This window comes from Rhipicephalus microplus, unplaced genomic scaffold, assembly GCF_043290135.1.
Source record: "Rhipicephalus microplus isolate Deutch F79 unplaced genomic scaffold, USDA_Rmic scaffold_244, whole genome shotgun sequence".
NCBI lineage: Eukaryota > Metazoa > Arthropoda > Arachnida > Ixodida > Ixodidae > Rhipicephalus > Rhipicephalus microplus.
This window is the reverse complement of record NW_027464815.1, coordinates 97,501-110,000: the sequence shown is the minus strand read 5'-3', so window position 1 is coordinate 110,000 and position 12,500 is coordinate 97,501. Positions and strand designations below refer to the sequence as shown.

Sequence of the window (12,500 nt, the reverse complement as noted above, 5' to 3'; positions counted from 1 at the left end):
GACGCGTTTTTTTTTTCTTTCGCCCCGGCTGACGCAGTTTTCGCGCCGCCCCGGCAGACGCGGTTTTCGCGCCGCCCCGGCAGACGCGGTTTTTTGCGCCGCCCCGGCTGACGCAGTTCGGACTTGGCACTTTTTGGCTGAGCCTGGCTGGCGGCCCACTCACTCGATCGCCATGTCTGTTTGCCACAGTTTTCCCGGTGGTGCCGCACCCGGGCTCGCCCCGGCTGACGCAGTTTTCGCGCCGCCCCGGCTGACGCGGTTTCGTGCCGCCCCGGCAGACGCGGTTTTTTGCGCCGCCCCGGCTGACGCGGTTTTTTGCCGCCCCGGCTGACGCAGTTCGGACTTGGCACTTTTCGGCTGTGCCTGGCTGGCGGCCCACTCACTCGATCGCCATGTCTGTTTGCCACAGTTTTCCCGGTGGTGCCGCACCCGGGCTCGCCCCGGCAGACGCGTTTTTTTTTTTCTTTCGCCCCGGCTGACGCAGTTTTCGCGCCGCCCCGGCTGACGCGGTTTCGTGCCGCCCCGGCAGACGCGGTTTTTTGCGCCGCCCCGGCTGACGCGGTTTTTGCCGCCCCGGCTGACGCAGTTCGGACTTAGCACTTTTTGGCTGAGCCTGGCTGGTGGCCCACTCACTCGATCGCCATGTCTGTTAGCCACAGTTTTCCCGGTGGTGCCGCACCCGGGCTCGCCCCGGCTGACGCAGTTTTCGCGCCGCCCCGGCTGACGCGGTTTCGTGCCGCCCCGGCAGACGCGGTTTTCGCGCCGCCCCGGCTGACGCGGTTTTTGCCGCCCCGGCTGACGCAGTTCGGACTTAGCACTTTTCGGCTGTGCCTGGCTGGCGGCCCACTCACTCGATCGCCATGTCTGTTTGCCACAGTTTTCCCGGTGGTGCCGCACCCGGGCTCGCCCCGGCTGACGCAGTTTTCGCGCCGCCCCGGCTGACGCGGTTTCGTGCCGCCCCGGCAGACGCGGTTTTCGCGCCGCCCCGGCTGACGCGGTTTCGTGCCGCCCCGGCAGACGCGGTTTTTTGCCGCCCCAGCTGACGCAGTTCGGACTTAGCACTTTTTGGCTGAGCCTTGCTGGCGGCCCACTCACTCGATCGCCATGTCTGTTTGCCACAGTTTTCCCGGTGGTGCCGCACCCGGGCTCGCCCCGGCAGACGCGTTTTTTTTTTTCTTTCGCCCCGGCTGACGCAGTTTTCGCGCCGCCCCGGCAGACGCGGTTTTCGCGCCGCCCCGGCAGACGCGGTTTTTTGCGCCGCCCCGGCTGACGCGGTTTTTTGCCGCCCCGGCTGACGCAGTTCGGACTTGGCACTTTTTGGCTGAGCCTGGCTGGCGGCCCACTCACTCGATCGCCATGTCTGTTTGCCACAGTTTTCCCGGTGGTGCCGCACCCGGGCTCGCCCCGGCTGACGCAGTTTTCGCGCCGCCCCGGCTGACGCGGTTTCGTGCCGCCCCGGCAGACGCGGTTTTTTGCGCCGCCCCGGCTGACGCGGTTTTTTGCCGCCCCGGCTGACACGGTTCGGACTTTGCACTTTTCGGCTGTGCCTGGCTGGCGGCCCACTCACTCGATCGCCATGTCTGTTTGCCACAGTTTTCCCGGTGGTGCCGCACCCGGGCTCGCCCCGGCAGACGCGTTTTTTTTTTTTTTTTCTTTCGCCCCGGCTGACGCAGTTTTCGCGCCGCCCCGGCTGACGCGGTTTCGTGCCGCCCCGGCAGACGCGGTTTTTTGCGCCGCCCCGGCTGACGTGGTTTTTGCCGCCCCGGCTGACGCAGTTCGGACTTTGCACTTTTTGGCTGAGCCTGGCTGGCGGCCCACTCACTCGATCGCCATGTCTGTTTGCCACAGTTTTCCCGGTGGTGCCGCACCCGGGCTCGCCCCGGCAGACGCGTTTTTTTTTTTTCCTTCGCCCCGGCAGACGTGGTTCCCCCCCCCCCCCTCCGTCTTTCTTTTTGTTTTTTTTTTTCGCCGCGGCTGAAGTGGATTTTTCGGTGCCTCGACGCCCCGGTAGTCGCGGTTTTTCCGTTTCCGCACGGCCCCGGCTGACGCTGCTCGGTCACAGTCGCCTTTTGTGGTGATTGCAGACTTCTTGAGCGCGGGTGTTTTTTTTTTTTGTTGTTGTTGTTGTTTTATTACGCATTCGCTCCAGCAGACGCTGTTTAGACTTTTTGTTTCCTCTTTTATCCTGCGACGAGGTGACGAGGTTTATTCGGTGCCCCGCCGCCCCGGCTGAAGTGATTTTTCCTGTCCCGTGCCGCCCCGGCTGACGCGGTTGGGACTTCGCGTTTGTTCGGCCGCCACGGGTTTTGGCGCACTCGCTCGGTTGCTTGTTGTTGCCACTTGTTGCGAACCCAGGTTTCTTGAGCGAGCGCGGGCGTTTTTTCTTCCTTTCTTTCTTTGTTCTATGTGTTAGCGAATCGGCCTTTAATATCACACGAGGACTCACAACCAACAATTTTCAGTTTGAAGTGTAAAAAATCTGCAGGTGTTGACGTAACTGACTTGCCCCGTACCCTTGAGTACATCCATGAAGTTCTCGTAGTACTACTAAATCGCATTATTCCAAGTGGAGAAATTCCCATAAACTTGCAAACCTCTACACGAAAATCGGTGCGCGTGATAAAGTTGAAAATTATCGTCCGATATCAAATGTGCCTTCTATAACACAAATTCTAGGAAAAAAAAAAAAAAACACTTGTTCGCCGTTTTCTGCGCCGTGACTGGCAGCACTCCGGCGAAGCGAAACGGGGTCGATTCGAGCACGATATCGGCGTCTTTCGACGTGCTCGCCGGCGACCGTCGCACGAGTACGTCGCACGAGCGCGTCTGCCGGGGCGCCGTTTGCGAAGCCGACGCAAAAGTGGGAACCGCCGCTCGGATGATCGCCGCTTTCGGCAGAGTGAGTGTTGGCACTCCGGGGAAGCGAAACAGCGTGAATGCGCCCACGAAATCGGCGTATTTTGAAGTGCCCGCCGGCGACCGTCGCACGAGTACGGTAAACCGCGTCAGCCGGGGCGTAGTTCGGGACGCCGACGAAAAAGTGGGAAGCGCAACTCGGATCTTCGCCGTTTTTGCAGGAGTGAGTGGCGGCCCTCCTGCGAGACCAAGAAGCATCGATTCGTGCACGAATTCGGCGCCTTTCGACGTGATCGCCGGCGACCGTCGCTCGAGTAGGGCAAACCGCGTCTGCCGGGGCGGGCTTCGGGACGCCGATGCGAAAGTGGGAAACGCTGCTCGGATGTTCGCCGTTTTTGGCCGAGTGAGTGCTGGCACACGGGCGAAGCCAAACGGGGCCGATTACGGCACGATATCGGCGTCTTTCGACGTGCCCGCCGGCGACCGTCGCACGAGTACGGTAAACCGCGTCAGCCCGGGCGGAGTTCGGGACGCCGATGCGAAAGTGGAGAACGCCGCTCGGATCTTCGCCGTTTTTGGAGGAGTGAGTGGCGGCACTCCGGAGAAGCCAAGGAGCGCCAATTAGCGCACGATATCGGCGTCTTTCGACGCGCTCGCCGGCGACCGTCGCACGAGTAGGGCAAACCGCGTCTGCCGGGGCGGGGTTTACGACGCCGACGCAAAAGTGGGAACCGCCGCTCGGATGTTGGCCGTTTTTGGCAGAGTGAGTGCTGGCACTCCGGCGACGCGAAAGAGCGCGAATGCGCCCACGAAAGTGGCGTATTTGGACGTGCGTGACGGCGACCGCTGCAGGAGTACGAAAAACCACGTCAGCCGGGGCGAGCGACACACGGCGGTCTGGGTGCTTATCGCTGCTATTATAGGGGCACCCCGGCAGACGCAGAAAAAAAAAAAAATTTTCGACCTTCTTTTTTGCTGGTCGAGCTCGGGTAACCCAGGTCGCAATGGGAGCCGCGCACGAAAGCGGCGTCGCGAGACGCGTTCGCGGTCGCTAGTCGCACGAGCTCGGCAACCGCGTCAGCCGGCGCGGAGTTCGGGATGCCGACGGCTAAGTGGGTACCGCTGCTCGGATGTTCGCCGTTTTTGGCCGAGTGAGTGCTGGCACTCCGGTGAAGCCAAGGAGCGCCAATTCGTGCACGATATCGGCGTCTTTCGACGTGCCCGCCGGCCACCGCCGCACGAGTACGGCAAACCGCGTCTGCCGGGGCGGGGTTCGCGACGCGTACGCAATAGTGGGAACCGTCGCTCGGATGTTCGTCGTCTTTGGCCGAGCGAGTGCTGGCACTCCGGCGAAGCGAAACGGGGCCGATTCGGGCACGATATCGGCGTATTTCGACGTGCTCGCCGGCGACCGTCGCACGAGTACGGCAAAGCGCGTCTGCCGGGGCGAGGTTTGCGACGCCGACGAAAAAGTGGGAAGCGCCGCTCGGATCTTCGCCGTTTTTGCAGGAGTGAGTGGCGGCCCTCCTGCGAGACCAAGAAGCATCGACTCGCGCACGATATCGGTGTCTTTCGACGTGCCCGCCGGCCACCGCCGCACGAGTACGGCAAACCGCGTATGCCGGGGCGGGGTTGGCGACGCCGACGCAAAAGTGGGAACCGCCACTAGGATGTTCGCCGTTTTTGGCAGAGTGAGTGCTGGCACTCCGGCGAAGCGAAAGAGCGCGAATGCGCCCACGAAAGTGGCGTGTTTGGACGTGCTTGACGACGACCACCGCAGGAAAACGAAAAACCACGTCAGCCGGGGCGAGCGACCCATGGCGGTCTGGGTGCTTATCGCTGCTATTATAGGGGCACCCCGGCAGACGCAAAAAAAAAAAAAAAATTTTTTTCGACATTCTTTTTTGCTCGTCGACCTCGGGTGACCCAGGTCGCAGTGGGAGCCGCGCACGAAAGCGGCGTCGCGAGACGGCTTCGCGGTCGCTAGTCGCACGAGCTCGGCAACCGCGTCTGCCGGGGCGGAGTTCGGGACGCCGACGGCTAAGTGGGAACCGCCGCTCGGATGTTCGCCGTTTGTGGCCGAGTGAGTGCTGGCACTCCGGCGAAGCCAAACGGGGCCGATTCCGGCACGATATCGGCGTCTTTCTACGTGCTCGCCGGCGACCGTCGCACGAGTACGGCAAAGTGCGTCTGCCGGGGCGGGGTTTGCGACGCGTACGCAATAGTGAGAACCGTCGCTCGGATGTTCGTCGTCTTTCGCCGAGCCAGTGCTGGCAATCCGGCGAAGCCGAACGGAGCCGATTCGGGCACGATATCGGCGTCTTTCCACGTGCTCGCCGGCGACCGTCGCACGAGTACGGTAAACCGCGTCAGCCGGGGCGGAGTTCGGGACGCCGATGCGAAAGTGGGAAGCGCCGCTCGGATCTTCGCCGTTTTTGGAGGAGTCAGTGGCGGCACTCCGGTGAAGCCAAGGTGCGCCAATTCGCGCACGATATCGGCGTCTTTCGACGTGCCCGCCGGCCACCGTCGCACGAGTACGGCAAACCTCGTCTGCCGGGGCGGGGTTTGCGACGCCGACGCAAAAGTGGGAACCGCCGCTCGGATGTTCGCCGTTTTTGGCAGAGTGAGTGCTGGCACTCCGGCGAAGCGAAAGAGCGCGAATGCGCCCACGAAAGTGGCGTGTTTGGACGTGCTTGACGACGACCACCGCAGGAAAACGAAAAACCACGTCAGCCGGGGCGAGCGACCCATGGCGGTCTGGGTGCTTATCGCTGCTATTATAGGGGCACCCCGGCAGACGCAAAAAAAAAAAAAATTTTTTTCGACATTCTTTTTTGCTCGTCGACCTCGGGTGACCCAGGTCGCAGTGGGAGCCGCGCACGAAAGCGGCGTCGCGAGACGGCTTCGCGGTCGCTAGTCGCACGAGCTCGGCAACCGCGTCTGCCGGGGCGGAGTTCGGGACGCCGACGGCTAAGTGGGAACCGCCGCTCGGATGTTCGCCGTTTGTGGCCGAGTGAGTGCTGGCACTCCGGCGAAGCCAAACGGGGCCGATTCCGGCACGATATCGGCGTCTTTCTACGTGCTCGCCGGCGACCGTCGCACGAGTACGGCAAAGTGCGTCTGCCGGGGCGGGGTTTGCGACGCGTACGCAATAGTGAGAACCGTCGCTCGGATGTTCGTCGTCTTTCGCCGAGCCAGTGCTGGCACTCCGGCGAAGCCGAACGGAGCCGATTCGGGCACGATATCGGCGTCTTTCCACGTGCTCGCCGGCGACCGTCGCACGAGTACGGTAAACCGCGTCAGCCGGGGCGGAGTTCGGGACGCCGATGCGAAAGTGGGAACCGCCGCTCGGATGTTCGCCGTTTTTGGCAGAGTGAGTGCTGGCACTCCGGCGAAGCGAAAGAGCGTGAATGCGCCCACGAAAGTAGCGTATTTGGACGTGCTTGACGGCGACCGCCGCAGGAGTACGAAAAACCACGTCAGCCGGGGCGAGCGACCCACGGCGGTCTGGGTGCTTATCGCTGCTATTATAGGGGCACCCCGGCAGACGCAGAAAGAAAAAAAAAAATGGGGACATGGCGTGCGTCACCGTGCGGCTTCGCAGCGTTGCCGAAGTCGCCGAGCCCTTCGACTGAGCCGAACGGCGGACAGGGAACGTTGGTCGGCCGTTCTAACCTGTCGGTGCCACGCCGAGACGTCGTTAAGGAAAACCGCGTCGTGGGCCTCTACGACGCCGTCGAGTCGTTGTACGTTTGGTGTCCAGCGTGTCGGCGGCGAGTAGCGGACACGTCGTTCACGACTTCGGTCTTTCGCAGTCGACGCGAACTTGCGGAGAGTCGTGGTGCCTCACGTTTTCGGCAGAAACCGCGGCGGAATTTTCCCGTGCGTGCGCGCACGACCTCGGTGCTGTGCCGTCAGCGTAGTGTTGCACAAACTCGTGGCCTACCCAAGGTGCGGTACGTTTGCGGCCGTATCCTCGGTGGGAATTTCGTGAGTAGGGTCGCAAATTCTACGACCTCGGCGGGTTTGAGAGCGACGTAGACTTGTGGCACGCTCAACATGCCACACGTTTCGGGGCACACCCGCGGTGAAATTTTCTCGAGTACGCTCGTATTAGGGCCCAAGGAGGTCTGGGTACTTATCGCTGCTATTATGTGGGGGTTCTCGTGAGCGGCGTACGCGAAAGCGACCGGGTGTCTGATATGCGGCGGGCTTCGGCCTCGTCAAGCGTGTCCTCGGGTCTGCTCCAGGGGAATCCACGGCAGTCGTCTGCAGCCTCATCCGCTTGATGCGTTAGGGGCTGGTTGTCGGACGGTGCCGTTTTACCACGATATCGAGGTGTGTTCCGTGTCGTCCTCGGGCGATTCAGATGCGAAAGCGCCGAAGACGCGGGCGTGACCCGTCGTCTGGCGGCTTTGCAGTCTCGGCTCCGTTGCTAGTTCCGGCCGGTCCACCGACAGTGCAGCGGGCTTGGGCAACCCGCACGGCGCGACCGAGTCGATGCAACGAAAAAGAGCGAGCATGAACGTGCTTCTTGCCGCACGGCTCCCACTCGTCTTTCGGGAAGGTTGTGCCGTAGCGAGCTCGAACGCCGTCATCTCGGAGTGCAAAATAAGCGTGTTGGGGCGCCTGAAGGTGGCCTCCGCCGCACACAGACTGCGTCCGGCCCGCCGAGGGCGAGGACGGACGCGCAGTCGAACGATTACCTGGTTGATCCTGCCAGTAATCATATGCTTGTCTCAAAGATTAAGCCATGCATGTCTAAGTACATGCCGAAATAAGGCGAAACCGCGAATGGCTCATTAAATCAGTTATGGTTCCTTAGATCGTTTCTTCCTACTTGGATAACTGTGGCAATTCTAGAGCTAATACATGCAGTGAGCCTGGAGCCCTTTGGGTAACGGGTGCTTTTATTAGACCAAGATCGATCGGGTTTCGGCCCGTATTGTGTGGTGACTCTGGATAACTTTGTGCTGATCGCATGGCCACGAGCCGGCGACGTTTCTTTCAAGTGTCTGCCTTATCAACTTTCGATGGTAGGTTACTTGCTTACCATGGTTGTTACGGGTAACGGAGAATCAGGGTTCGATTCCGGAGAGGGAGCCTGAGAAACGGCTACCACATCCAAGGAAGGCAGCAGGCGCGCAAATTACCCACTCCCGGCACGGGGAGGTAGTGACGAAAAATAACAATACGGGACTCTTTTGAGGCCCCGTAATTGAAATGAGTACACTCTAAATCCTTTAACGAGGATCAATTGGAGGGCAAGTCTGGTGCCAGCAGCCGCGGTAATTCCAGCTCCAATAGCGTATACTAAAGCTGCTGCGGTTAAAAAGCTCGTAGTTGGATCTCAGTTCCAGACGAGTAGTGCATCTACCCGATGCGACGGCTCGGACTGAACATCATGCCGGTTCTTTCTTGGTGCACTTCATTGTGTGCCTCGAGATGGCCGGTGCTTTTACTTTGAAAAAATTAGAGTGCTCAACGCAGGCGAGTCGCCTGAATAAACTTGCATGGAATAATAGAACAAGACCTCGTTTCTGTTCTGTTGGTTTTTGGAATACGAGGTAATGATTAAGAGGGACGGACGGGGGCATTCGTATTGCGGCGCTAGAGGTGAAATTCTTGGACCGTCGCAAGACGAACTACTGCGAAAGCATTTGCCAAGAATGTTTTCATTGATCAAGAACGAAAGTCAGAGGTTCGAAGGCGATCAGATACCGCCCTAGTTCTGACCATAAACGATGCCAACCAGCGATCCGCCTGAGTTACTCAAATGACTCGGCGGGCAGCTTCCGGGAAACCAAAGTATTTGGGTTCCGGGGGAAGTATGGTTGCAAAGCTGAAACTTAAAGGAATTGACGGAAGGGCACCACCAGGAGTGGAGCCTGCGGCTTAATTTGACTCAACACGGGAAAACTTACCCGGCCCGGACACTGGGAGGATTGACAGATTGAGAGCTCTTTCTTGATTCGGTGGATGGTGGTGCATGGCCGTTCTTAGTTGGTGGAGCGATTTGTCTGGTTAATTCCGATAACGAACGAGACTCTAGCCTATTAAATAGGTGCGGGGTTCCCAGCACCTTACAACCTTCTTAGAGGGACAAGCGGCTCCTAGCCGCACGAAACAGAGCAATAACAGGTCTGTGATGCCCTTAGATGTCCGGGGCCGCACGCGCGCTACACTGAAGGAAGCAGCGTGTCTTTATCCCTGTCTGAAAAGACTGGGTAACCCGTGGAACTTCTTTCGTGATTGGGATAGGGGCTTGCAATTGTTCCCCTTGAACGAGGAATTCCCAGTAAGCGCGAGTCATAAGCTCGCGTTGATTACGTCCCTGCCCTTTGTACACACCGCCCGTCGCTACTACCGATTGAATGATTTAGTGAGGTCTTCGGACCGATGTCCGGCGCGGCCTTTCGGTTGCGCCGGTCTGTTGGAAAGATGACCAAACTTGATCATTTAGAGGAAGTAAAAGTCGTAACAAGGTTTCCGTAGGTGAACCTGCGGAAGGATCATTAACGGATTGTGAAGGGTGAGCGCCTCAGCTGCGTCTGCGCCCGACACTTTCTGCCGCTGACCCCGTTTGGACGCGGGGTCGGCTTTTCCCCACGGGGCTGCCTGAATGTGGAGCGGCACCCCGTGACAAATTGTTGCGCCCAGCGGACGCTAACACCGCGACCTTGGACGGTCGGCCAGGTGGCGGACGCGGGTACAAACGGCGCAACGCACTCATAGGTCGGCTTTCGACCCGCCACTGCACCGTGGCTCGAAGCGCTCGAAATGCGCGACCCGACCGCTGCGGGACCGCCTAGTACTGTAAACAGGAGCGGCGGAGCGCGAACGGCGAGTCGTGGTTACGTCGGTAGAAGGCGAGGCTGCGCGTTCCCGAAACGCCAGCCGAGTGCCCTCCCGACCGTTCGAGCGTGCAAGAACGAGACCCGACAATCGCGCGGCGACTGCCAAGTACGAGAGGAACGGCACAAGCGTCGGCGGTCGGTCAAGGAACTGGCGATGTGACGGGTCCGCTGTGCACCAGTGCATACCGTCCCGCCGTCCGCGGCAAGCGCCTCCGCGTCCTCGGGTGACGGAGGCTGCCGGTCGGTTCTTGCAGGCGAGGGATCTCGCTGGCACCGGTTCGCGTTGACGCGCGGCCGGTCATGGCACGGCGATGCGACGGCCGAGGTGCGCAGTACTCGATGGAGGAACCGCACGCTCCGATGACCGTCCCGCCCTCCGCGGCGTATGCGTACCGACCGTAATGGTTGCAGCAGCGCCGGCCGGCTTTTGAATTCGCCACACGAAACACGGTGCGAGATCGCGGTTAGGGGAGCGTCGACGTTGCCAGGCGTTTTGCTTGCTGCCGAGGGAAAGGCGGCACGGCCACGTCGCGCTCGTCGCGATTAGCGGGTCTGCGCGCTTTGGGAAGGTGCCGCAACGACTTGCCGAAAGAGGAAGCACGGAAGAACGAGGGACTTGGACGTCCCGACAATTGAACGCACTTGCGGCCAGGCCCTTGCTGGCTTCGTTCTTCCGCCTCGAGTAGGCTCGTACGCGGCTCCGGCGCCGAAAGTGGTCCTTGGCACCGACTTCGGTGGACGTGGGAAGTGCCGCGCAAGTACGGCGCGCCTGGCTCCACCTGTTGGCTAAAGTAGGCAGCCGGATCGGCATTTTGGTGTGCGGTGGCAAACCGTGGATGCGAAAAAAGCTTGTGCGATTTCGTGGAACAAAAAGCGGGGGTCCCCCTTTTTATGCGGAGGAGACCGACCCGCCCGCCGTGGTGAACCGCGACGCCACGGTAAAAACGGGAGAGGCTTGTCGATGGGACCGTGCATCCCGCGCTCCACGGAGGCCGGGAGGCGGCCGCCCGAGGAAATGTGTAGCCGTCGAGGCCCGCATCTGCGTGCACTCTTATCCAAATGGGTGTACCGCAGGCATTTTCTGGTTAGGCGGGCCAATGAGAGCGAGCACACAACGATACCTACGGGTCCGGCTTGGAGAACCGGCTTCGACGCCTCCCGAGTATTTATAGAGGGGTGGACCACGAAAGCACTCGCAAGTAGCGGAAGCGAAACGCCGTCCGAAACACACCGTTTGCTCGATTTGCGGCAGCCGAAAAAGGCGCGGCAGAGTTTTGGAGTCCAAGCGTGCGCTGAAAAGCGCCCTTCTTGGCCACTGTTTGGCCGAGTGCCAGAAACGTTTGGTTTTGACTGTACGGAATTGAACAAACACTTTTTCACGACTCTAAGCGGTGGATCACTCGGTTCTCGGGTCGATGAAGAACGCAGCCAGCTGCGAGACTTGGTGTGAATTGCAGGACACACTGAGCACTGATTCTTTGAACGCACATTGCGGCCTTGGGTCTTCCCTTGGCTTCGTCTGTCTGAGGGTCGGATCACATATCAAGAGAGCCTTCGGCGCACAAGGGAACGTGAGCCGTCGACTCGTTTTGACCGCGTCGGCAACACGGACAGCACGCTGAACACCTCACAGCGAGCGCCAACAGCGGCCACTCAAGGGCGAGACGGTGGCGACCGTCGTGCCAGAGCCCAACCGAAACGGGGGCGACCGACTGCATTGAGGATGTGGCACCTCGTTGAGACCGCCGCAGGACTTCGAGTCGGAAGGAAGCCTGCAGGGAAAGTGCGGTCGAGGTTGCGTACTCCTCTCTGCGACCGGGCGCGCAAGAGCTGCGAGAGCCACGGACGCGCAACTTTAACGCACGGTAAACACGAGGAGCGAAAGCCGGCCAGCAAAGCTTCTCCAGCCGTGCGCAAAGTGCGCGAGATCGCAGCCTTGCGTTGCGCTTGTTGCCCTCGAAGTAAGCAGGGTGTCCCGTAGACCGGGCGCTCGAACACGCTGCGGGGCCGTGCCTCCTCCAGGCTTTGCCGCGCGAACAGGGAACGTTCGCGCGCAAAGCGCAGGGAGGTGAGGAGGCTGCGCCCGACGTTTGCGGTTCGCTGCGTACGCGGTTGATGCGGAGAGCACGGCGCGACGACTTGCCGCGAAGCGGAAAAAGTCTCCCGCACGAGTTGGCGAAACGTTGGCGAAGCTTAAGGCGTTCTCGTCGTAGTCCGCCGTCGGTCTAAGTGCTTCGCAGTTCCCGTCCCGTTCAAAAAACTGGGCCACTCCAGTTGGGGCGGGGGCGACGCTACACGAGACGATGCCTCTCGCCAGGCTGCGTGGCTGCCCTTGCGGCGGCGGCGACTGGCCTCGGCGGTGTTTGGGCTTTCGACACGGTCGTTTATCACGCAACTGCTCGGACGACGCACGCGCGCAGCGGAATGCCGCTTGCCAGCCTTGTGAAGATGTGACCCTGTACAGGGTTGCGGGCGCACTTGGTAGGGCGTCGTACTCGGTTCGCGATGGGTTTACGAACGTGTCCCGTCACTTCCACGTCACACCGGTTGTGCGCCGCACGCGTGCAGCGGGGAAGCCGATTGCCAGCCTTGTGAAGAAGTGGCCCTGTACAGGGTTGCGGGCGCACTTGGTAGGGCGAGCGCACGCGGTCGTGCAGGAAGTTGATGGAAGCGAATGTATCCGCTGTCGACCTCAGATCAGGCGAGACAACCCGCTGAATTTAAGCATATCACTAAGCGGAGGAAAAGAAACCAACAGGGATTCCCCGAGTAGCTGCGAGCGAAACG

The 12,500-nt window shown here is 60.7% G+C and overlaps 1 long non-coding RNA gene and 3 other non-coding genes across 4 annotated transcripts in view; 3 read left to right on the top strand and 1 right to left on the bottom strand.

The window, feature by feature from the left end:
- LOC142792748 (uncharacterized) overlaps positions 1-12,500 on the bottom strand; it is a 58,995-nt gene that overhangs the window by 43,688 nt on the left and 2,807 nt on the right. The gene's annotated exons all lie outside the window — the stretch shown is intronic.
- On the top strand, positions 7,560-9,374 carry LOC142792763 (small subunit ribosomal RNA). Its single transcript, XR_012891185.1, has one exon. It is a non-coding gene; the product is annotated as a small subunit ribosomal RNA (ribosomal RNA).
- On the top strand, positions 11,094-11,246 carry LOC142792782 (5.8S ribosomal RNA). Its single transcript, XR_012891204.1, has one exon. It is a non-coding gene; the product is annotated as a 5.8S ribosomal RNA (ribosomal RNA).
- LOC142792781 (large subunit ribosomal RNA) overlaps positions 12,401-12,500 on the top strand; it is a 4,014-nt gene continuing 3,914 nt past the window's right edge. Inside the window, exon 1 of the ribosomal RNA XR_012891203.1 lies at positions 12,401-12,500. This exon is cut by the window's right edge and continues 3,914 nt beyond it. This is a non-coding gene — a ribosomal RNA (large subunit ribosomal RNA).